At 44.0% G+C, this 24,129-nt stretch overlaps 1 long non-coding RNA gene across 1 annotated transcript; it reads right to left on the bottom strand.

Moving 5' to 3' along the window:
- Positions 1-5,694: 5,694 nt before the first annotated feature.
- Positions 5,695-23,745, bottom strand: LOC142563673 (uncharacterized). Its single transcript, XR_012824375.1, has 3 exons — positions 23,676-23,745; positions 10,620-10,715; positions 5,695-5,855 (listed from the first exon to the last, which is right to left on the bottom strand). It is a non-coding gene; the product is annotated as an uncharacterized LOC142563673 (long non-coding RNA).
- Positions 23,746-24,129: the final 384 nt, after the last annotated feature.

Raw genomic sequence — 24,129 nt, 5'->3', positions numbered from 1 at the left:
AGCAGGTTTGTTGAAGGGTGGCGGGCAGATTGTTGCAGAAAAACTGGCCACCCTGAATACGGAATGCCTCATAACCTCGCGCGTACCATAATCTTGAAAGAACGCTAACATGATCCTAATTCATAAGGATGGGGACGCCAAAGACTTGCAAAATTATGGAGCGATCAGCTTACTGTCCATTGCCTACAAAGCATCTACTAAGGTAATCGCAAATAGAATCCGGAAGACCTTAGAATTCTGTCAACCAAAGGGCGAGGCAGGATTCCGTAAAGGCTACTCAACAATAGACCATATTCACACTATCAATCAGGTGATAGAGAAATATGTGGAGTACAACCAACCCTTATATATAGCTTTCATTGATTACGAGAAAGCGTTTGATTCAGTTGAAGCCTCAGCCGTCATGGAGGCATTGCGGAATCAGGGTGTAGACGAACCGCGTGTAAAATTAGTGAAAGATATCTATTGCGGCTCCACAATCACCGTAGTTCTCCATAAAGAAAGCAACAAAATCCCAAGAAAGAGAGGCGTCAGGCAGGGAGATACGATCTCTCCGATGCTATTCACAGCGTGTTTGCAGGAGGCATTAAGACATCTGGATTGGGAATAATTGGTCATAAGGGTTAACGCAGAATACCTCAGTAACTTGCGATTCGCTGACGATATTGCCTTGCTTATTAACTCAGGGGACCAATTCCAGTGCATGTTCACAGACCTGGAGAGGTAAAGAAGAAGAGTGGGTCTAAAAATAAATCTACAGAAAAATAATGTAATGTTTCACAGTCTCAGAAGAGAGGAGCAGTTTACGATAGGTATCTTGGCGCTGGAAGTGGTAAGGGATTACGTATACTTAGGAGAGGTAGTTACCGTGGATCCTGATCATGAGACTGAAATAATCAGTAGAATAAGAATGTGCTCCGGTGCGTTTGGCAGGCATTCTCAGATCATGAACACCAGGTTGCCATTATCCCTCAAGAGAAAAATGTATAACAGCTTGTCTTAACAGCACTCCCGTACAGGGCAGAAACCTGAAGGCTTACGGAAAGGCTTCTACTTAAATTGGGGAAGACGCAACGGGTTGTGGAAAGAAGAATGATGGGTGTAACGTTAGGGGATAAGAAAAGAGCAGATTGGGTGAGGGAACAAACGCGAGTTACCGACACCTTAGTTGAAATCAAGAGAAAGAAATGAGCATGTGCAGGACATGTCATCAGGAGGGAAGATAACCGATGGTCATTAAGGGTTACGGACTGGATTCTAAGGGAAGGAAAGCGTACCAGGGGGCGGCCGAAAGTTAGGTGGGCGGATGAGATTACGAAGTTTGCAGGGACAACATGGCCGCAATTGATACATGGCTGTGGTAGTTGGAGAAGTATGGGAGAGGCCTTTGCCCTGTAGTTGGCGTAACCAGGCTGCTGCTGCTGCTCATGATGATGATGATGATGATGATGTAGTGATGTGAAGAACAAGGAAAGTTCATTCGCCGGTGATTGCGCGTGATCAATAATGTAACATTGGACGGCCACTTTGCCACACGCTTTCTGTTGTAACTCATACTTAGCGCGACAGTGTGCTAGTGTTCTCTTCACGCGTGCAATCGGTTTAGATAATGCTATTTTGATATTCAATCAGTGACAACATTCTGGAAGGTTGAAATTTATGCAGGCGGGTCTTGACGCAAGCGATAGCTATGCAACTGCGCTTAGATGTTAAAGAAAGCTCTCCCATAAAAACAAAACATAAATTTACAGTCGGAGCATTAAATGTGATCTGAAATCTGGTGCGCATGATACACATGCCCCCAGAGACTGCACAGCGGCGCCTACATAATAAAAATTCAAACACTAAACACTTCGGGATTAGTGGTGTTTGAATTAGCCAGTATTTCGTGTGTCCATGTCGTCGTGATGTCTAGGGGCCGCTTTCACCATGGGTACTGTGTCGGAGCAGAAATCTCATGTGACTGTACGTGTGTCAACATCAGTCTTAACAAAATGACAGTATTTTCTTCTTGGGGTCTTAACATTATCTCGATTGAAAATGGCAGCATTGCCCATCATTAATTTTATGCTGGGCATGATGGAAAATGTGCTGGGCATGGTGGAAGGCAAACGGGTATGACGGAACTCATCGTGGCAATACTGGCAGGTGTAGATGGTGGATCGTATTGGTCGGATATATACTGGTTGGTTTGTCTCAATGCTGGGAGTGCCGAGTTAATGGTGAGTGTCATGGGCTACATATTGGGCGACCTGGGTAAAGGTTGGGTGAACGAAGGTGGGGTGCATTCTAGGTGACTTATGTAAATGGTGGGTGAATAGTGTGCCCGCTCGGTGAATGGTAGTTCTGCTGGGTGGATGGTGGAATACATAGTGGGATGACAATGGGTAAATGTATGCGAGAACGAGAAAGTAATAGGTTTCTTAAGCAAGGGTAACGACACAGTGATGATAGTTGGTTCATGATGTGATGTGATTCATTCATTGCTCAAATTGTATCAGTGTCGTCCTATTTTTACGTATGTAAACGTATGTGCACATCTAATTTTGAATTGCATCTTTTTAGATTACGCTAAAGGCTTGGACGCTGTAACACACGAACTCCGCCTCTTAAAAATGAGCAAGCTCAATATTCATCCTAATATCCCAGACTGGATTCAGTGCTTTTGACTAAACGCTTACAGTGCGTTCACCGCAATGATAATGACCCTACTTTTCTTGTTAAATCAGGTGTACCACAAGAATCGGTTTTGGGCCTCTCACTTTTCCTCAGTTATGTTAATGACTTACCTGTTGGTAAGACATCGTTGGCTAATGAAGCACAGGCTGTCCTTTAGTGTTTTATGGTCATACCCAGTTTAATTTTGATGCACACATATTCGCAATATTTGGCGAATATATTTTTTCGATATCGGCGTTCAACAAAATGTGTATTCATAATGTGCCTTCATTTACCATTTCCACTGATCTTAACCTGATCCATCTTGATACAAAATTTATTTATCTTAATTCTTCGTTGCTTTGTGCCTAATATGCAGACACTTTATAATAATTCCTATTTTGACTTCCAAGAAGACTAGGTCTACTAGATTAATGATTGCTCACATGTGTACATCATCTTCTGTTTTGGTCACCCCTACTCTTTCCAAGAACTGATAGCTGTGCGCCCACCCCGCTCAATCACGATCACCACAGCTAAGCACACACTTCCTATTTTATCTTAACACTTCGGCATCTTTCAACCTTCTTTATGAACCAGCTTCTCCTCCCCCAAAGAGGGTAGGGGCCAGTGAGGTATGCACAAAAAGACGCTGCCAAGGAAAAAAAATTTGCTTCACTGATGACAAGCACCTTTGTTGAAATATTGGCTACAGCAACTTCCCTTTTTCCAACAATGTTGGTCTATGTACACGTTTTACTAACACAAAAGTTACCGCTTTGGTGAGTTCTGTGATTATCCTTTTTAGCCGCTTTTTTAGGATGGAAATTCAAGAAAACCATTTCTTTCTCCTAACAGCAACAAGTTTGTCCTTAAAAGGAGTTTGGGGTCAAGAACTTTCACCAGGAAAGAGTGCAAGACCAGTGATTGTAGAAAATAAAGCTGCTTATGTGATCCAAAGAACTTGTGGAGTGAACTTTTGCACCCTTTGTACTATGCAATGCATTCATAACACAAAGTACAAAGCTTTTTATCGTTTCCGCAATGTGAATGGGTTCGCAAGACATTTTTTGTACGGTGACCTTCTGTTCCAGCTATGCGCTGCCTTCATGACATTTGCATTAAGGGATATGTACTATCCTGGACAAAAGTACTCTTGAAGTGCGAGCTTCGATCGAATTGCATCTCTGCGTTCAAGACCGCTGGAAACGTGGGTCAAGTATGCACGTCCCGAACGCAAATGTTAGCGCAGCTAATCCCAGCAGGTGGCGTACCAATAAAATTCGATGGACGTTCGCACTTCCTCGCCAATTTTGTCCCCGATAGTACATTCTCCAAAGAGTGGATATGCTCTGTAAGGCAAAATGCGGGAAGCGCCTGTACTTTGAGGGATATAGTACAGATTCAGCATACAGTCTTTCGTTTTCTGGATACGGGAAGCATAAGTACTTTAACCGTTATAGTACAGATACAGCATAGAGTGTGTTCAGTTCTCTTAATACCAGAAACACCTGTAATTTATTAGTTACAAAACAGATTCAGCATACAGAGTCTTCCGTTTTCTAGATACGGAAGCACTGGTATTTTGTATTACAGTCTCTCTTTCAGAGCTGTCCGTTTTACGAAATGACCGTTATTTATTTGTGGAAAATCATTCGGTCACACATTGCCAGCAGATTTGCCATTAAACCAGCGAAATTTTCTTACAGTATACCGCGGCACCAAATTCCCATCCACTTTCTTAGGTGTTTATGTCTTACTACGAGAACTAACCATGGAAGTCTTGGCCAGTACAACAACCTCACAAACCTTGGCGACGGATGTGGAACATCCTTTCTGCAGCAGGCGTCACTAGCACGTGATCTTTCTGGGTGAAGGCAACTGGTCAATAATCCCCACGTGCTACCTGAAGGCATCAATGTTGCCGTACTCGAGACCGTCGTTATTTAATGAACGAGAAGAAAACAGGTTAACTGCTGAACCCAATTTTTATTATACATATTAAGAAAAGTGAAGAAACAGACTCCAAGTACAACATATGGGAAAACATGCACAGACTTACTGACTTAAAGAAATGATAAAGGGGTTAGAGCATCGCACGCGTAATGCAATGACGTGGGATCGTTCCCCACCTACTGCAAGTGGTCTTTTTTCATCCGTTTTCATTAGCATTTGTTTATCATTTCTTTAGTTCAAAAAGTCAGTACATTTAATTTCTCGTTTGTTGCCTTTGATGTCTTTGCTTATTGGCTACTCATGTTATTTCTTCAAATGTACCATTTATCGAAGTGCCCTCTAGACATTTATAAACAGTCGATGCATTTTAGCTAATAAATATAGTGAAGCTCACGTTATATGCGGCAACGTATGTCCAACTCGCCTAGCAATTCACTGGCAAAAACGCCATGTTCACAGCTCTCGTTACCTATTGATCAGAAATCTAGTGTTTAGAAAGAAAAACACCCTATATATACCCTTCCATTGAATCCCGGTTCATTCATTATAGTAAGTTCTGTGATTTGCCTACATCACATGTATAACTTTCCACGCGCGTTTTCATTGACCATTCATTCCTTTTTTTGGACCTGTTATAGGTCTAATCTTAAGTGCTCCTAGATGCGGCACTGGAGGTCTGGTTCATTACTTGGTCTTTTCATGGAAAGCTGCTAGTGGATTTAAATAAATTATGGGGTTGGACGGGCCAGAACCACGATCTAACTAAGAGGCACGCCGTAATGGGGGACTCCGGAAGTTTGGTCTACCCGGGGTTCGGTAACATCCACCTAAATCTCAGTAGACGGATGTTTCCGCATTTCGCCACCATCGAAATACGGCACCTGTGGCCAAGATCTGATCCCACGACCTTGTGCCTAGCAGCCCAACATCATAGCCACTAAGCAACCGCCGCGGGTTGCTTGTACATTTCATGGTAAAACTAATATTGCTATCTCATTTTCTAGCAAGTAATTAAAGTTGCAAGCGAAACGACATACTTTGGTCACCAAAAATATAACGCAGGAGCACTACTGCGCATTCACTATATCACGTTTATTTCGAGTATTGCAGTTATTGACATTCTTTAATGTCGATTAGGACAGAGACAGGCCTATCACAATAATTCTCAAAAATGAAATCACATTCCGTGTTTGCAGCTCCGACCCGGCTTTGTTTTACCAAATACACACATTCTGTACGCTCTGAAAAATAAAGGTGGTTACTGCATCAAACATATTGAAAGAACTCTTCTAGTTCAGATTTATGTGTTTCTTCAGTAGAGTAATAAAAATGAATTGTTTAGTAGAGGTAATCTAAACAATTGATTTCTAATTTTCAATCTGCAATAAAGATGGAAACTTGATGAACTAAATGGAAACGAAGGCTATTACTTGATCACGGAAATGCAAAAGAACAGTTTCCTTATATTTAATTTCTTTTCAAGATTCTGTCAGTCCCTGTTGAGATTGTAACAGAGGTGGGTATACTAGCATGCTAGTACAGAGTTTGGACCAATGAAATATACCATGAGACAGAGTGGCATAATCAACTGCTAAAAATAACTACAGTGCAAGTCCAAGGATAGGTACACAAAAGTATGCAAGCAGTGGAATTCTTATCGTGTATCAATGTACGTACATAGCACAAGTGGTACAACAAGCTGCCTAATATACATCCGCAACAAAATGTAACAGTAAATATTGGACAAAAAGGCATCAATACAAGAATGACCTCATATCAGGAAAAATATTCGTTGTGAGTTGGGCCAGAGAAGTGCTTCTTTTACTAGCTGCGCAAATATTTCAGGCGAGCTCTGTGGAGTAATTACCGGATAGAGTTTGTTGCACTCGCGTATTGCGAGTGAAAAAAACGAATACAAAAAACGTATTGTTGCATGAAAAGTCCCGAAGTGTGAAAGCATGTTTGTTACGTTTATGTCTGGAACGGTTGATACTAATAAAGGCTGAGAGATCAACCTCAAGTCAATTTGTTGAGCTGTAAGAATAAAACATTGAAGCGATGCACCTTTGCTCGTTTGTTCAGCGTTGGTAGGCATGCGCGATGCAGTAGTACCGTTGGTGAATCGGTTCGACGGTGCGTTTTGAAGGTAAACCGGACGGCCTTGCGCTGTAAGCTTTCTAAATGGCTGCTTCCTTTTTGACGAGCGGAAACCAGGCTGTATGGGCGTATTCAAGAACTGTACGAATGACGGTTACGTATACGACCTGCTTTGTGCTTGAGGTAGACTAACGGGGTGCCCGTTAAAGAAAAAACACTTATTTTAGCTTTTCTGGTGATATTTCGAACGGGCGTCGACCAGCTATGATCTGAAGTTATTGATAGGCTCAAGTACCGATTCTGACGCACGTTACGCAGGGTTACGTTATCAATACGATATTCACAATTTAGTAGCGGCTTTTTTTTTAGGAATTGTCAAGCAAACAGTGTTGTCTGTGTTCATAACAATCTGCCATTTATCGTTCAAATACGCGACGCAGTTGAGGGCACTGTTGAGGTTTAGTTGATCACTGGGGCTTTTGTTTCACAATAAATGACCGACACATATGAGAATAGACCAACATTAGCATTTATATCATTCGTGATGTCATTAATGTACACTAGAAATAATAGCGGAGCTAGTACGGGGACCTACGCAACACCGGATAAAACACGAACTGTGTCCGAATTACAGTCACCAAGCTATGCAAATTGATAATGCTCTTTGAGGTAATCTCTAATCCAATAAAGTATCGTACCGTACTGGTAACTTAGCAGTATTCCATTTTAAGAAGTTCGAAATGTTCCTCTTTTATGGTTCCCTTTGGCACTTCTGGCAATTAAATGCTTCTGGGGCATATCCGGCGATACCTTTTTGCTTTGTGCTTTACCTTTTTTAGTACTGGGGTAGCCGCCATATTTTTTGCCTACGCACACAAACAGCAAGAGCCTAGCGTATAAAATCTCCGTTGTAAAATATTAGAAAATGCCAACCAAATGTCTACGTGTCTTTGCTTCCTATAGTAGCAAGGGGATTTACTTGTGTTTCGCTTGCTTGTTGCTATGTTGCGCAGGCATGCGCGCATAGATAGAAACTCCAACGCGCGATAACGCTCTGTGATCTGCTTGAGTCTGCTTTCGTGTTCGTGCATTAATGACTTATAGCTAGTCAGGTGTTCCAGTGCAGAGCGCGCCTAAACGTGCTCTGTGCGAAACAAGACAAACGCAAACCATGCGCGCGAGACCATCAGCGGAAGTTCGGCGTGCAGAAGAAAGCAAGAGAAGAGAAAAAAAATCAATACCCAAACATTTCGTACAGGTACTTAACCAGCGAAGCTGAAACGTGGGGTTCTGGTGTTTATCACTGAGTTAGTTCCGATGGTTCATTAAATGACTGCTTGGTAGCCTATCAGATCCTCGGTAGGTAGTTGCTGCTTGCGTTTGGCTGAATGAGCCTGTTCTTGTGGCCGGGCTGCAGAATCAGTACGGTGGGCACGCGCTCATTCCCGGTTCCACTCGCGGCGCTGTTCACCGAAAGCTGCCTGATGCTCGGAAGCATGTATGACGGCTGGCCAACCAATTTCGGAACCGGAGAGAAACGATTGCGACGGAGAGCAACTACGCCACTGCTGGGGTAGCCAATTGCGCGCCTCTGTCTCTTCTTTTTTGCGCATAGCATGGGGTAGTGCCTGAGAAGTTTTCAGTGTACAGGTGACCGACAGACTGACGTATCGGCTAACCATACATACCTTCAAAGCAAAAATATAATTGATTCGTCTTTCATACGAATCTGTAGAACACGAAAATGAAACGTTTGTTCACAGAAGCTGTTTGTTTGCTTCGTGTACACACAGTCTGCTGCAGGGACAGGCGCACGATTTGCGGACCGCCAACCACATTTCAGGCTGTCTTTGCGCGCTGCGGCCTCTTGGGGAGCAGCGTCATATTGCCGAGTCCCTTGGGCAAAGCTACCAGCATTTTGGCCCTGTTCTGTAGTGCTTTGGCCAGCCATTCGATTTACGACGCGCTCAGCTTTAGGAATGCGAGTGCCAGAGTGTGGAATGCGCGATGGCGTTCTGCTCCACACTGGCGTGTCTCTCGCCATAGCAAAGCGAGATTCGCCTATTGACATCGTTACCTTTCTGCACCGTTTAGTGAAGCAGTAGGCGGCGTGTAAGCATTGCTGATTTCATGTTGAAGGTGACTCCGTAGAAGACGAGGCGTCACAGGCTAATCGGATGCGAAAGACAAACCATGTGCCTCAACTGCGCCTTTACGTCAGCAGAAAGCCTACACCCAACCACACCACGTTGGAGCTTCCGGTGCGCTGATATTGCCAAAGCGCTTACTCTCGGCGCTCGTTAATGCTTTGACGCAGTACTTAGCTTGACCATTCGTAGATGGCAGTGCCATCTCTGTCTAAGGAGCCTAGTTTATGCGCTCAAATGACGCCAGGTTCGTTAGAGTGAGCTGATGGTGGTTTTCGGGATAAAACACTATCATGTTAAAAGAAGGCGAGCCCTGTAACGTATGTGTCACGCAGTCCTTGAGCGCCGGCATGGGAGAATGCCGGGAAGAAATTTACCTTGGGGAGGGTAGATGGGGGGCAAGTGGAAAGAGTGTATATGCTTGCCTCGTCAAATTATGGGTAGATGGCACTGAACTGTTTCTATGTGGGATATTATTGAACAAATTTAAGAAAAATTGTTAGGGTAAAACATGCTTTCCAGGCCGGCGACCTTGTAACAGGCTTGGTTGGTGCGCTGCGTCTTGTTAGCGAGTGGCGTTATATTGCCGAGTCCCTTTGGCGAAGAGACGAGCATTATGGTCCGATTACGCAGTGCCTTGGCCAGCCAAGTTGCTAAAGCGTTTCGCTGCAGTTGCAAACTGTAAGCAGTCGCAAGAAAGTTGCTAAAGGGCACGTAATAACTTGCAACGTATATCCCAAATTCTCTATGTGCCTGGTGAGGGGCCCTCTAAACGCCATAAAAGCACTTCTTTTAGTTTTGTATTCTTTTTACTGCACAAATTGACAAAGATTCAACGTCGCGTGGTAGAATAGGATGAAGATGTTGTCTTGGTTTTTCGGTTCAACTCACGATAATAAATATGCAGATGACGTGATGTTTTTGTCATCTGTGACAATACAATATAAACAAAGTGGTTCATAACTGTTTTAATTTTCGCAGAACCTGGCGGCAAGAATGAGCCGCAGCCACTATCATACAGTTTCGTGTAGATTTGACTATACATCCGGCATCTACATATTGCGTAGTTACTCAAAAATTATAACTTCAAAAGGTTCAAAAGCAATTTATCTGATAGGCCTCAAGGGCCTGAGGAGGGACTACGCATTTAATAGAGTTTTCACCAGCGCAAGTCGCAAATAATCTTGAATAGTGCATTGTTTCTGACTGGCATTTTTGTTACGTTGGCCAATGTATGGCGTTGTCACACATCTACACTAAATCGTAGCAGTCCGCATGTACGTCTTTTACATAACATTGAATTGAATTCTTTCTAATTTTACCCCTATATGCGCAACGTACCATCTTGCGTCAATCACTTCCGCTTGACATCGTTCTGACTATGAGTACAATTTACCTACTACGATAATGAAATAATTGTGGCCTCGAGTAATCTATTGCGTTTAACGAATTGGTTGGCAAGCATTTCAATCACTTGTGCACTGCAGCACGGTATTTCCACAAGTAGATATACTTGTTACGTACTTCATATTTTATTTCACACAAATGATATAATAAACGCGGGTGTGTTACTATATTCACCAAGATTTACAATTTTCCAACTCGACATGAATTTTAGCATAAAGCGTGTAGAGATACCTAGCCCGAAGACAGTTGTGGGCCTTCAATTGTTGTGGACAGTTGTGGGATTTCAATAAAATTTTATCAAATTTTATTTACACTTGAAAGATTGCGACCCATTTCAATATATTAGGTGCTTACCTGCGCTGGATTGAGACGTGATAATTATAACGCATTGGGCATCCACGTGCAAAATAGTATACTCGTGTTTAATATCCAGATTACTGCTTGAAACATCTGCAACGTTTTAGTGCATATTTCAAAATACTGTCTCGGCAAACTGACCGCAATGAAAATACTGTGGCCGAAAAATCTTCAAATTCCTTCAGTGCAACTAGAGCATCCTTCACGCCCAACATATTTATACAATGTGCTTGATACGCTATATTTGGCCTTATTGACGCCGGCTTTACGTTAACTTCTGTTCTGTCGGTGTTCCCTAAAATTGTATATAAAATGACCGAAATGTACTGCGCACGCAAACCATCATTCGTAATATAAACGCTGGACTACAATCAGAAAGATTACCTCCCCCCCCCCACCACCCGACATCCTTGCTTACTAATAGTGTTGGCCTCTACAATGGGTTGTGGTCTAGCCGTCTCCAATTGCATAAAGTAACAGAAAATTCACACATACCGTGGAGAAAGATCTATCACCTTTGTAAATATGCATGCAACTCAGAATTACGCTCTAAGAGAAACTTACCTTTGAACTAGCGCCAGTATTGTGAAAGTTGTCATTATGGAGTTTCAGAAAACTTTCACGCTTACGAGGAGCGTTAAAGAAATAGACGATTATGACGGTCATAGATGAATCTTTCGTAATTAAAGAGTACAACATTAGGTTGCTGTCACCACAATACAAAATCAAGAAAGGAGCTGACAGATGGAGTAGCACATTGTGGTATAAAGCATGTCAACAGGGATAAGCTGCCTCAAAAAGGCTGGCCAACGTTTCGATAGGAGGACCTATCTTCGTCAAAGGCGGCCTCATCATCCTCGGCATGTTAGTTTTAAAGGGTGAGTGCAGTGACGTCACGTGCGGTTGTTCTCGGTGGCGCTTGGTTATAATGAGAGAGACTTCAAAGATAAGGAGCACTGCCACCTGTTGTCTGTGAGCGTGGTTCCCAAGGCTAGGTAACAAGAGCGGGAGAGTGACGGGAAGGCGGGGGAAAAGGTAAGAAAGAAAAGGAGAGAATAAAATGGGAGGAGACACCAAGAGGGAAACAAAAGAACAAGCAAAAAAAGAAAGGGTGCATGGGAGGGCGTCGGGGAAGCGAGACGTTAGGCAGCATTCAGGAATGTCATTGGCGGCATGCTTTTGTGGCTTTAGAAGAGCCGGTCAGGCGGCCATTGCTCGAGTAACAAAAAACCCCCAAAAACATGACTTGAAAGAGTGACTTTAGTAGCATGACAGCAATGCGTCGAATAATTTTGAAGGGTTTAAGATGGCGACAAAGAGTCTGGGGTGCAATGCATGGGGTAAGTGGAAGGCAGCGGCATGGTCTTTCAAGGGACGTTAGCGCCAGTAGCTCAACGTAGGTGTCGTTATGGCGGTATACAGAAATGGCGGTACCCTGTTTGGCTGAGGCGCCGAAAAAGGTATACTGACGTCTGGGACTTCGGAATGTGTTCGTGATGGTGTTTCAAAAAATATATTAGAAAAACAGACAGAAAAAAGAAAAGCGAAGGGGGAACCGAAACCATAATAACAAATAGGAGGATGACGTGCGCAGAAGTGGGTGGGGGCAGGTGTACGTGGGAAACGGGGGTCGTATAGTTAATAAAGCTTAAGAACGTGTAAGGGTATAATAAATGGAGAAGTAGGCTAGAAAAAAATTTTCGAAATGAAGGAAGAGGTGAGGTTAAGAATTAAGGTAAGCTTATGGCATAATATGTTTTGTGCCTTAGTTCATGATATGGCAATTTTAGATTTAAGTTAGCGCTTTTAAGGATTCCAAGTTACCGCGTGCGAAATTAATTCCCGTTGGGTGTAGGCAATTAAACTTGTGTATGAGGTATCATTCCGTATACTTCATTTCGCGAGGTGAACGGAAATATGTTGTTTGCCAGTCTGCAGACTGGCAAACAGCATTTTACAATGCCTCACTTGCACTTTTGAATATCCTCAAGGAACACTTCGAACAACAATTGAAATTTTCAGCCACAGACTTCTGAACATAGCTCTCACACCGGATGAGAAGCAATATTTAGAGCATTACGACGAAAAACAGTCTAGAAATATGGTCAAAAAAAGAAAAAAAGCAAACTTTAATCGAAACACAACCTTCCAAGAAAACAGCCACCTCACGTCAAGAAGAGGCACTTCGAGTCTAGAAATGCCGTACCTGACGGAAACTTTCGCAAGATTTACCCACACCAATGTTGCAGACATTTCAAACACATTAAGTAAAAAAAGAAACAGGCGTACTCAGCAAGGTCCTTAACTTCTGTCCCCTGAACAACACAATAAATGAATACGAGCTTGACAAGGACCTCTCAGAATTTTCCCTACGAATGCGTATCAGACACTTTTTTGCAGACAGCAACACACCAGACACCGAGACGATACCACTTAGAGCCCAATCAACATGCACTCCCGAAGCAGAAAAAGCCATATAACTTAACATATACATCAATAAGATTTTTAATATCTTAAATATTTTTTTCGACCCGCCAAGAGTAGCCTGCAGACACCACACTAATTTTAAAAATATTCTTGTGCATGCCAAACAACGGACAAAGATGAAGTTGGGAACCGTTCCCTGTGGCCGCCTCAAGTGCTCTACATGCAAGTTCAATCAACTACTACAGTAAAAAAGTAAAGCGTCAAATTACTCACACAAAGTAACTTCGGGTTTCACCTGCACGTCCAGCAAAGTAGTCTACTGTCTAGAATGTGCCCCTTGTAGCAAACAATACATAGGTGAGACTGCACAACAAATTCATACAAGACTCAAAGGTCACTGCTCGGACAGAAAGCACTGTGGCCATGTCACGCTGTCATTCTGATAGCACCCAGACTGTTAAGAAGTGACGTCTACGTCACCCATTTTCAAGTGTACATATAGCGCTCCCTCCCATGAATAAAGGCTTTCGTTACCGAACCGCCGGCTTGCCTACATGGTGGCAGCGGAGCCCAGTTGAGATGTCGACGACACCGCCCCCGCCTACGACGCTGCCAGTTACATCGACTCTACTACCGACGCCGAAACACCTGGATACGTCAGACGACGCCTGGCTTGGTTGGAGAACATGGAAGAGTGAGTTCGAACTGTTTTCCACTGCTACTCAATTGACTAAACAGCCATCCGATGTGCAGGCAGCAACATTTCTTGTGAACATAGGCGAAGAAGGCAGGAAAGCATTCAGCACTTTGAAGTTTGACGCGGACGAGGACAGAAATGACGTCAAAGTTTTGATCAAGAAATTCGAGGACTACTACAAGCAAGCAAACAACTTAACCCTCCACGAATTCCGCTTTGGTTCAAGGGACCAGAAAGGAGGCGAACCATTTAATGACTGGTTGACCGAATTGAAAATTTTAGCCAAGAACTGTGAATTTGGACTTCCACAAGACCGCATGCTACGCAGCCGTATCGTTCTAGGCGTCCGAGACAAGCGTTTGCAGCAGAAACTGTTAGCGGAAAACCCTTCTTACCAAAAAAGGGTAGAAATTCGCCCCATTGAAGAGCAAGGAAAGCAGCACTTCCAAGAGATAAGCGCAGCAACGGGCGGAGCGCACACTACGATAGTGAACTCGGTTGCAACAGAAAGGAAGCTGTGCAATAGGTGTGGCTACCAGATGCATCGTAGTGGAAATTGTGCAGCGAGAGGACAGAATTGCAGGAAGTGCGGCGCACAGAGCCACTTTGCCCAGGTTTTCAAATCAGTCGGTGCCACGCCTAACGCCAGCCGTCAAGGAAAAGAGCTGCGGGAGGTATGGGCCGAGACAGACGATTTCTTTTTCTTGCGCGGCTAGGGATAAACTCGCTTGAAGTTGATAAATGGACAGCAGCAGTTTACATCGAAGGCCAACCTTTCACGTGCAAACTGGACACAGGAGCAAACTTTTGCGTTATCTCCAAAAACGAGCTGGGAAGATTACCTGCTAAGCCAAAGGAAGCGTGCAAGGTGACTCTAACAACGTTCTTTTGTCACAGGACTACGGCACAACCAAAAATCAAACTTCTGCTTTGCGCTAAGAACAAAAAATGCGAAGAACAATTTTTCGTCGTCGAGCACGATGTTCCAGTCACGCTCAGTGGGGCAGTCGCAGAACGCCTGGGGTTTGCATACCGCATACAGAAAGTAGCCAGTGAAGAACTATATCCCCCTGCCCAACCTTTCGTAGATGTTTTCAGTGGGCTAGGACAACTGAAAGGCGTGGAGTACTCGATGAAGCTGAAACCCGCCAGCGCGGGAACCGTCGTGCCTGCTAGGAGGGCCCCCTCGTCTTGCAAGACAAAGTTCTGGTAGAACTGCAGCGCATGGAGCAGCAGGGCGTCATTACAAAGGTAAATGAGCCAACCGAATGGTCTAGTCACATGGTGACCGTGGTGAAAAAAGAAAGTGCGTGTTTGCCTCTATCCAACCGCCCTCAACAAACAGTTGCTTCGAGAAAATTACCCCATGCCATCTTTAGAAGACATTGTTCCGCGGCTGTCCGGGGCAAGATTTTTTTCTACACTTGATGCCGCATCGGGATTTTGGCAGATTAAGCTAACGGAAGAAAGTACAAAAATCTTCACTATGAGTACGCCATACGGGCGCTATCGCTTCCTCCGAATGCCCTTTGGAATATCGTCAGCCCCAGAAATTTTTCAAGCTGCAATGCATCGTTTGTTAGATGGTTTACCCGGTGTCGCAGTTGTAATGGCTGATATACTAGTCTGGGGCAAGACAAAAGATGAGCGTGACTGCAACCTGACACTCGTACTGACGCGCTGCCGGCAGCACAATCTGCGGCCTAACCTCAAAAAGTGCACCTTCCTGCAGGCGGAGGTTCGCTACTCGGGACACATCCTCACTACACAAGGCCTGCGCATCGACCCGGAGCGTGTTCAGGACATTCTGGAAATACCCGAGCCTAAGACCAGTAAGCAACTGCAAATTTTTCTCGGCACAATGAACTATGTACATCGTTTCATTCCCAACATGTCTGTCTTGACGGAACCGTTAAGACAACTACTGCGAAAAGATAACACTTAGGTCTGGACAGAAAAACAACAGGCCAGTATTGAAGCATTGCGCCAGGCACTGATAACGGCGCCGATTCTTTCCTACTTCGACCCGAAGAAGGCAGTCACGCTTTCCGTCGATGCTAGCCAGTTGGGCGTAGTGGCTGTTTAGATGCAAGACGACCATCCCGTAGCCTTCTCGTCCAGATATCTAACAGAAGCACAACAGCGTTATGCGCAGATTGTAAAAGAAACGCTTGCGATAGTGCATGGGTGCACGAAGTTCCATGATTATATTTTCGGCCACACAGACGCGAAACGGATCACCGGCCTTTGATACCGATCTTCACCAAGCCCCTGCATCAGTGCCCGCTTCGTTTGCAGGGAATGCGTCTCAGCTTGCAGCTTTACGCAATAACATTGCAATACAAACCAGGTAAAGAGCTATTCTAGCGGACGCGTTATCGCGGTTTCCTAATAAGATGGCACTGCAAGAAGAAACCGTGCAGTTTCAAGTGAATGTGCTTGACTAAGTTTCAGCGTCGGAACACCGCTTGAAAACCTTGCGGGATGCTACAAACGAGGATCCGGCACTTATCATCATCCGTGAATACACAGAGACGGCGTGGCGGAACCACAAGCATGGCGTCCCAGAGCCGGGAAGGCCATACTGGACCTACAGGGAAGTTCACGCACGAGATGGGCTAGTCTTCCGAAGCAACAAGGCAATTATACCGAAATGGAAACGGGCAGAGATCATGCAGCTCCTTCACACAGCGCATGCTGGAGCAGATAAGACGAAATCGAGGGCCAGCAGTGTTATGTTTTGGCCAAATATGTCCGCAGATATTAAACAGCTTTGCAAGACCTGCCAGGTATGCCAAATGCACCAGCCACGAAACCAGAAAATGCTCCTTTTGAGCCATGATGTTCAGACCCTGCACTGGGAGTCCGTAGGCGGGGATCTGTTTCACTATGGCGGTCGGGAGTTCGCAGTCATGGTTGACTTCAAATCAAATGAAATCAGTTTTATTTCATCTCTCAAACAAAGAGAGAAAGGGGGTGGCGGGAAAAAGCTGCATAACTGCAGCTTGACTAAGCCCGGCCCCTATAGTACAATTCGACAGTGTGCAGCAGTAGTATAGGTACATAACATAAGTGAAGGCACTGAACAGGAAATGTGAAGGAGAAAAAAATGGTAACATGGACGTACAGGCAGTAATGTTGTTTGTGCAGTACAACAACAACAAAATTGTCGAAAATAGAATTACATACGAAATGATTTCAGAAAATAAGCTGTGAATGCAGCTCAAAGATGAACAAAAATTTAAATACATCAGATGTATCAAACTCGACATAAATAGACGACATAAGCATATGTGCATACATACACATATACATACACTAATAATAATGTATACCAATGTATGTACTAATATGTATGCAATAATCCAATACAAGTACAGGAATCACACAGCAGGATTTTGGGAGAGAAAATAAGTGAACAAAGAACGAGGAGACATAGTATCCGGGTTTAATCCACTTGTAGTTAGGGTGTTTAGTAGATCAGCTATGCGGTAGGACACCGATTGCTGTCCATAATTAGTACGACAAAAGCTTGTTAACCAAATATCGGTATGTCTCGTGTTATAGGGAATTTCGCGACGATTCACGTTAAACAACTTTACATAATCAACATTTCCCCTTCTGAACGTTGTTCTGTACAGGCATGCTAGACGAAATGAATAAACGAATTCAACCGGCATTATTTTGTATTCGTAAAAATATTTAGGCGTGTGTTCTTTGGAGGAAAGATTAGCTACAGCACGAATTGCTCGTTTTTGACATAATTTTACTTTAGCGATGTTTTGTTATGATGTCGTTGCCCAGACTAGGTGACAGTAATTTAGTGTAGAAAGAAAAAGTGAGTTATATACAGTTCGTTTCACAGTGGTAGGCAAGACATGTCGGTGTCTATGTAACAGTCCCGTTATTCTGTTTAGCTTTCCGCAAAGAGATTCCACATGTTTGTTCCAAATCAGATTTTCCGAAAATATAACTCCTAGTGTTTTAACGTCATTTAAAATTTTATTTTCCTCACTTTTTAAATACAACCTGTCTTCAAGATTTAGGGCCTTATGCTTTGGGCGAAACATGATCGCTTGCGTTTTTTTTAGCATAAATTCTTAAATAGTTTCTATCACACCAATTTGCGATATCCTGGAGCACTATGTTTGCATAATTGACCAGAGTGTCCGGATTTATGCCCTTGAAAAAAATGGTGGTATCGTCTGCATAGCATATCCATTTGATGCTTTCAGCGGTCGAAAAAAGATCATTCATGTAAACAATGAAAAGAAGTGGTCCGAGAATGCTCCCTTGTGGCACACCATGTGAGATAGCTTTTATTTTTGAGTTTGAATGATTATGGCAAACGTACTGACACCGATGTTGCAGATACAAAGACAAAAGCTCGTTTGCGTGACCACATACTCCGTGTTGTTCAAGCTTAGCTGAAAGTGTAATATGATCAACAGTATCGAATGCTTTGGTGAAATCTAAATATATACCTAAGACTAGTTCTTTTGCATCAAACGCTGTAGCTATGAATACTTTTTGTGTTAGTAAAGCCAATTCCGTTGATTTGCCTTTGAGAAAACCATACTGTGATGTCGAGATGAGCGAGTGTTTGTCTAAGAAACCATACAATTGCTTGTGTAGGATTTTTTCTAAGCCCTTCGAAAAGACAGGCAAAATGGAAGTGGGCCTGAAATTATTTGGGTCGTTTTTATTTCCACCTTTGTGGATTGCTACCACTTTTGCAATCTGCATCTCCTTCGGAAAGCAGCTCTTTTCTAGCATAAGTTGTAGATTTCAACTAAAATGGGTGCAATTATGTCTATAACAAATTTGACTGGTCTAACTTGCACATCATTTACATCACGTGATTTGGAATTTTTTAGGCTATAAAACACATTTCTAACTTCATTTTCACTTGTGGGAAAAACACCATAATACCAGAAAATTGTGCTGTTCTATGAATCGAGGGTATTCCTTTTTCTTCAAAGTCCGGGAACTTCGCAACACCACGTCTAACGCGCTCAAGACTTGGTGTGCACAAGTTTTTTTCGGTGCATGGGCTGCCACAAAAGCTGTATAGTGACAATGGGCCCCCCTTCAGTAGCTCATATTTCAAAGATTTTTTAAGAAAACTAGATATTGTACGTGTCACGTCAAGTCCATATCCCCCGGGTCCTAATGGCATGACGGAAAGAGCTGTTCACGAGGCCAAGAAGCTGCTCAAAAAGTGCTCTTTTCGCACACCAGATTTTGAAACTGATCTGCTTGAGTGGCGTAATACCCCCAGGGACCCTGTTCTGAAGTGTCCTACGCAGAAGCTCATGGGGCGGCAGACCCGGACCATCCTGCCGGTACCAACAACTACCTGGAGCCAGAGGCCATACCCAGCAAGGGTGTCCACGACCGTCTCCAGGCGATCCGGCGCCGGCAAAAGATCCACTATGACCGCAGCGCCAGGAACCTTTCCCCACTGACGCCGGGACAACGCGTAATGACGTACGACATTCTCCAGAGAACCCGGTCTCCAGCTATTGTTCTAAGGCCAGCCGCAGCGCCAAGATCTACGATTGTGAAGACCGAAGACGGCCGTGAAATCTGTCGCACAAGAGAGCACCTGCGGGAGGCAGCACCTGAACCGGAGCCAGAATCAACCTCGCAGGGGCCTTCAGAAGACGACCTCCAGCCTGGACAACAGCAGTTACGCAGGAGCACAAGATTGTGTCGGGAACCCTGTCGATACCCGTTGCCAGATGAAACTTCTAGACCTTCTCATCATTAAAGTGGAGATGTGGCCGTGTCACGCTGTCATTCTGATAGCGCCCTGACTGTTAACACGCGACGTCTACGTCACCCGTTTCCAAGTGTACATATATCGCTCCCTCCCATGAATAAAGGCTTTCGTTACCGGGCCGCCGGCTTGCCTACAAGCACAATTTACCTAAAGCAGTAGCCAGCCACTTTATTGAACATGGTCATATATTCGACAAAGCAAGGCTCTATATGCTACAAACAAATTTCCGTTTACATCGCGCAAGGAAGTCTCTGGCACCATACCTCATACACAAGTTTCATTGCCTACACCGGACGGGAATTCATTTAGCACATGGCAACTTAGAATCTTTAAAAGTGCCAATTTAAATCTGAAATTCTCATACACCAATCAAGGCATAGAAGACATGCCCACAGCTAACATTCATTCTTAACCTCACCTATTTCTCATCATTGAAACTTTTTTTCCTGCCTACTACCCAATTTAATATAGCCTTGCATGTTTTTACGTTTGTATAAACTGTACGACTCCCTTTTCTCATGTACACGTGCCCCCGCTTGCCGCTGTGGACGTCACCCTCCTATTTGTTATTCCGGTTTTGTTACCCCCTTTACTTTCATTTTTTTTGTTTTTTCTTATGTATATTTTGAAGCACCCTCAACAGCACATTCAGAAGTCCCATACGTCAATGTACCTTTTTCGGTGCCTCAGCTACACAGGGTAACGTCATTTCTGTATACCGCCTTACGAACACCTACGTTGAGCTACTGGGGCTAACGTCTCGTTGAAACCATGCCGCTGCCTTCCAGTTACCACATACATTGCATCCCAGACTCCTTATCGCCATCTTAAATCCTTCAAGATTACTCGACGCGTTACTGCCACGCTACTGAAGTCACTCTTTCAACTCATGTTTGCTTGTTCTTTTTTTTACTCGCTTACTGACCGCCCGCCAGGCGGGTGGTCAGTAAGCGAGTAGAGCCACAAAAACAGGTCTAAAGCCACAAAAACACGTCGCCAACGACACTCCTGAATGTTCCCTGACCTCTCGCTTCCACAACGCCCTCAAATGCCCCCTTCCTTTCCGTTTGGTGTCTCCCCAATTTTTTTCTCACCTTTTCATTTTTTCTTTTCTCCTTGCCTTCCCACCACTCTCCCGCTCTTGTCCCCTCGTCTTGGGAACCACGCTCACAGACGTCGTGTGACAGCGCTCATTATCTTTGAAGTGTCTCCCTTTATAACCTACCGCCACCTACAACAACCGTACGTGGCGTCACTGCACCAGGCTTTTAAAACTAACATGCCGAGGATGACGAGGCAGCCTTTGACGAAGATAAGTCCTCCTATCGAAACGTTGGCCACACTTTCTGAGGCACCTTATCCCTATTTGCAAACGTTATACCAAAGTTCTACCACACGTGTCACCACGGGTATTCGCAAGCCTTAAATCTTGTTTCTCTTCCTCAAGTTTATATACGGTTGAAATGAAAGCATTATCTAGCTGTCCTTCAAGCCTCTAGAGAAATCGAGGGAGATTTCACTGTTTTTTTAACGAAAGAACGACGTAAATGCAATGCGTATATCAGCATATTTGATAAAGCTTTCTATATAGCGGAACTTCTGAAAGGTTAAACAAATGGTTAGAAACAGCACGCTGAGTGCCGCACTGACAGCACCTTGTCTTAAGCTCCTTGTAGTGCTTCTCCACCATTTATGTTAACTTGAATTACCCCGAGAACCAACAGGTTGTCGTTCCTTGACCAGAGCTCGCAATCTCTAGCGTTTGATGGTAGGTAACGATGCACTACATTTGAACAATGTGGCGATAATGACATCGCAGAATAGAAACCGTCGTCGCCGATTCCATCACATCATTCACGAGAGACGTGCGTGCGCTAACGAATCGCGTAAATCCTTTCTTAGTAGGCGAGGAGCTTTTATTATAGGCATCGCGTGTTGGAACAACTTGATCATTGTACTTAGAAACAGAGGACGGCGTTCTTTATCGCTAAATCCGTGATTAGCGATGGGAAGACCCTACAAATTAAACAGTTTTGTCTGAGTGAGGTTTAAAATTTGGCAAAAAAATAAAAATAATGAATTTGAAGTAGTGGACGTTTCAGGTAAGAATATTTCTGCCCCGCCCCTGCAGTTTAAACAGTATTTCCCTAGATGTATCTTTGACGAGTACTTAGGAGTCTCAACAACAATTACTTTGACTTTGAAGTAGCCTAATACTTCGATAATATGTAATACTCACTACAATTTAGCACACCTTATATAAAGCCCCCGTCTCTCAAAAAAGACTTACTTATTCGGTAATTGTTCGATCCGAGTATTCAGTTTCATTCTGGACCTCAAGCACTTAAGCATGTACAGAACAACGGAGCTCGGAATATCATTTCTTATTAACACCGCATAAGTAACGAAAATATTATAGCTTATCGTAGATTTCGCTGTCGCTACGCCGAAAGCTATTCCATCTTAGATTTTCCATAAAACTTAGTCATACGTTTATACGCGACCAGCCTGTTTGAACACCCACCTATTGTTCGTCTCGTGCTACCCATAAAATTACAGCGGAATGGGTTCACTGCAATAGGAAGACCTTTTAAACTTTCATACTGCGAGCCTAACGACAGCAACCACCAAACTGCTTCTGTGGGATCGATCAACGGTAGTTCACTTATCCTAAAATGTGTTTTTGGTTTATTTTGTTGTGATAATGGCGTTGTAATTTTTCTTTTTGCAATCTTATAAGCATCATGTGCATCTGTTGTCGCGGTGCACGTTCTCGGCGCATAAACATGCAGGGTGTCCCTACTACCACGTACCAAGACCCAGAAATATGCAAATATGACGTAGCTAGACAGAAGCAAGGTAATGTTGTTTGTCGCCTCTGGGAGATACCCAAAGTAATTTTGAATTCCGCCTAATTACATAATTAGCCTATTCTGTAGAGCGTTTGGTGTAATAAGCACATTTTCATATTTCCTTTTGTTTTGCAGAAGGATCCTGTGTCCAACGTAAAAATAAAATTATTTTCACTATCAATACGATAAAAGAACTGAGTAAATCATGCAGACGCATCACACTGGGAGAAAACAGAGCACGCGGCTACGAGGAAAGTCTTAGATTAGACATTGCGAAGGTTTTTGGCGCATTTCTATGTAAACCGTTAACCTGCACTCAAGTTGGCATAACTTACAAGTCGACAGAAAATTTGACGCTTTCACGGTAAGTCCGTCGCGTTGATTCGGTGGAGCAGGCGTGGCGCTGGTGATGCTGCGGGATCCGGATCTGGCTGGTGCTGGCTTCAGGTGGCTCGAGGTTATTGATAGCGGCGGCGGCAATGAGGGTGCAAAGAATGCGTACTGGGACCGTGGGTCAGGAACGCATAGTGGTTGGCCGAGGCACCCAGGCATGCCTGGACCTGGCACACAGCAGTCGTTACTCGCGTAGCCACCCTCGGTCTCTGTACTGTGTCCCTGGTAATACCAGAAAGCTACGCGGCGTCGAACGTCGCTAGTGCTCAGTGCTCCCCGAATGCCTGCCGTGATCATTGTGTCCTGGCCTATTGGCTCTCCACAGATGTCCGCCGTTCTCGATGACCTTGGTTAGTGGGTACTGTTTTCTCGTGCGGCCTGCATCTTCTCCGAAAAGGCTCCGCATACGTGGCCCAATTGCCATCAAAGTATCAGGGAACTCAGTCCTATTGTACCCCACAAGTCACGAGCACACGTGGCTCATTCATAATGGCGCCCATTGGCATGCTTCCTGGCCAGCGCTTTTCACTGTACCACGTATATGCGCACATGTGGCCCTAGTCGCAATGGTAACCGCGAATGCAGTCGTCGTTCTCTTTTTCGCCCCACATCTCTGCAGGCTATCGTTTTTGCACATCACATGTTGAGCCCAATTAATTTCTATATGGTCGCTCGAATCTGGTAATATGTGATAGTTTTGTACGTTTTTTATAAGCTCCAGGGAATGAGAGCCATCCCAGCACTTGCTTTCAACAAATAAAAAAGCGCTTGATATCATCACCCACACGACCGTTTCAGGCTTCAGCATTTGCCGTAAATGAGATGGTTGAATGCAAAAACGGCGAGTCGCCCACAACGAACAAAACAAGGTGTAATGGAAAAAAGGGAAAAGCTCTCACCTTTTGTATTCACTAGAAGAACGTACACATCATTTCTTTTTACAATGTTCAACCGAACTTCATAGGACCTGAATTAGAAAATACGTTCACAATGTCATAATAGATGCCGCAAATTCTTATCCGACGAACAGAACACTGTACATATTATATGTTGATACACGCTATGTTACCATATACGAAACATTATACTATAGGCAGTTCTTAAACAGGACTAGTGGTGTTGATGTAAACAATGACTACGCCTAATTATTTGCTCTTCAATTCATGAGTGCTGGAAGGCAGCACAACTATGCATGTCAACTCTGCAACACATTGCTGCTGAGGGAATACCGTGCTACATTTTGCTACAGATTACATTTGACTTACTGCAGGTGTGGTGTGTCCCAAATATTCAGTAAACATTAATATCATGTGGTAATTCTGACAAATGTAGAGCATTGCGCCCGACAGGCGA

The sequence above is a fragment of the Dermacentor variabilis genome, chromosome 11 (assembly GCF_050947875.1).
Source record: "Dermacentor variabilis isolate Ectoservices chromosome 11, ASM5094787v1, whole genome shotgun sequence".
Classification (NCBI taxonomy): Eukaryota; Metazoa; Arthropoda; class Arachnida; order Ixodida; family Ixodidae; genus Dermacentor; species Dermacentor variabilis.
This window is presented reverse-complemented; position numbering and strand designations above follow the sequence as displayed.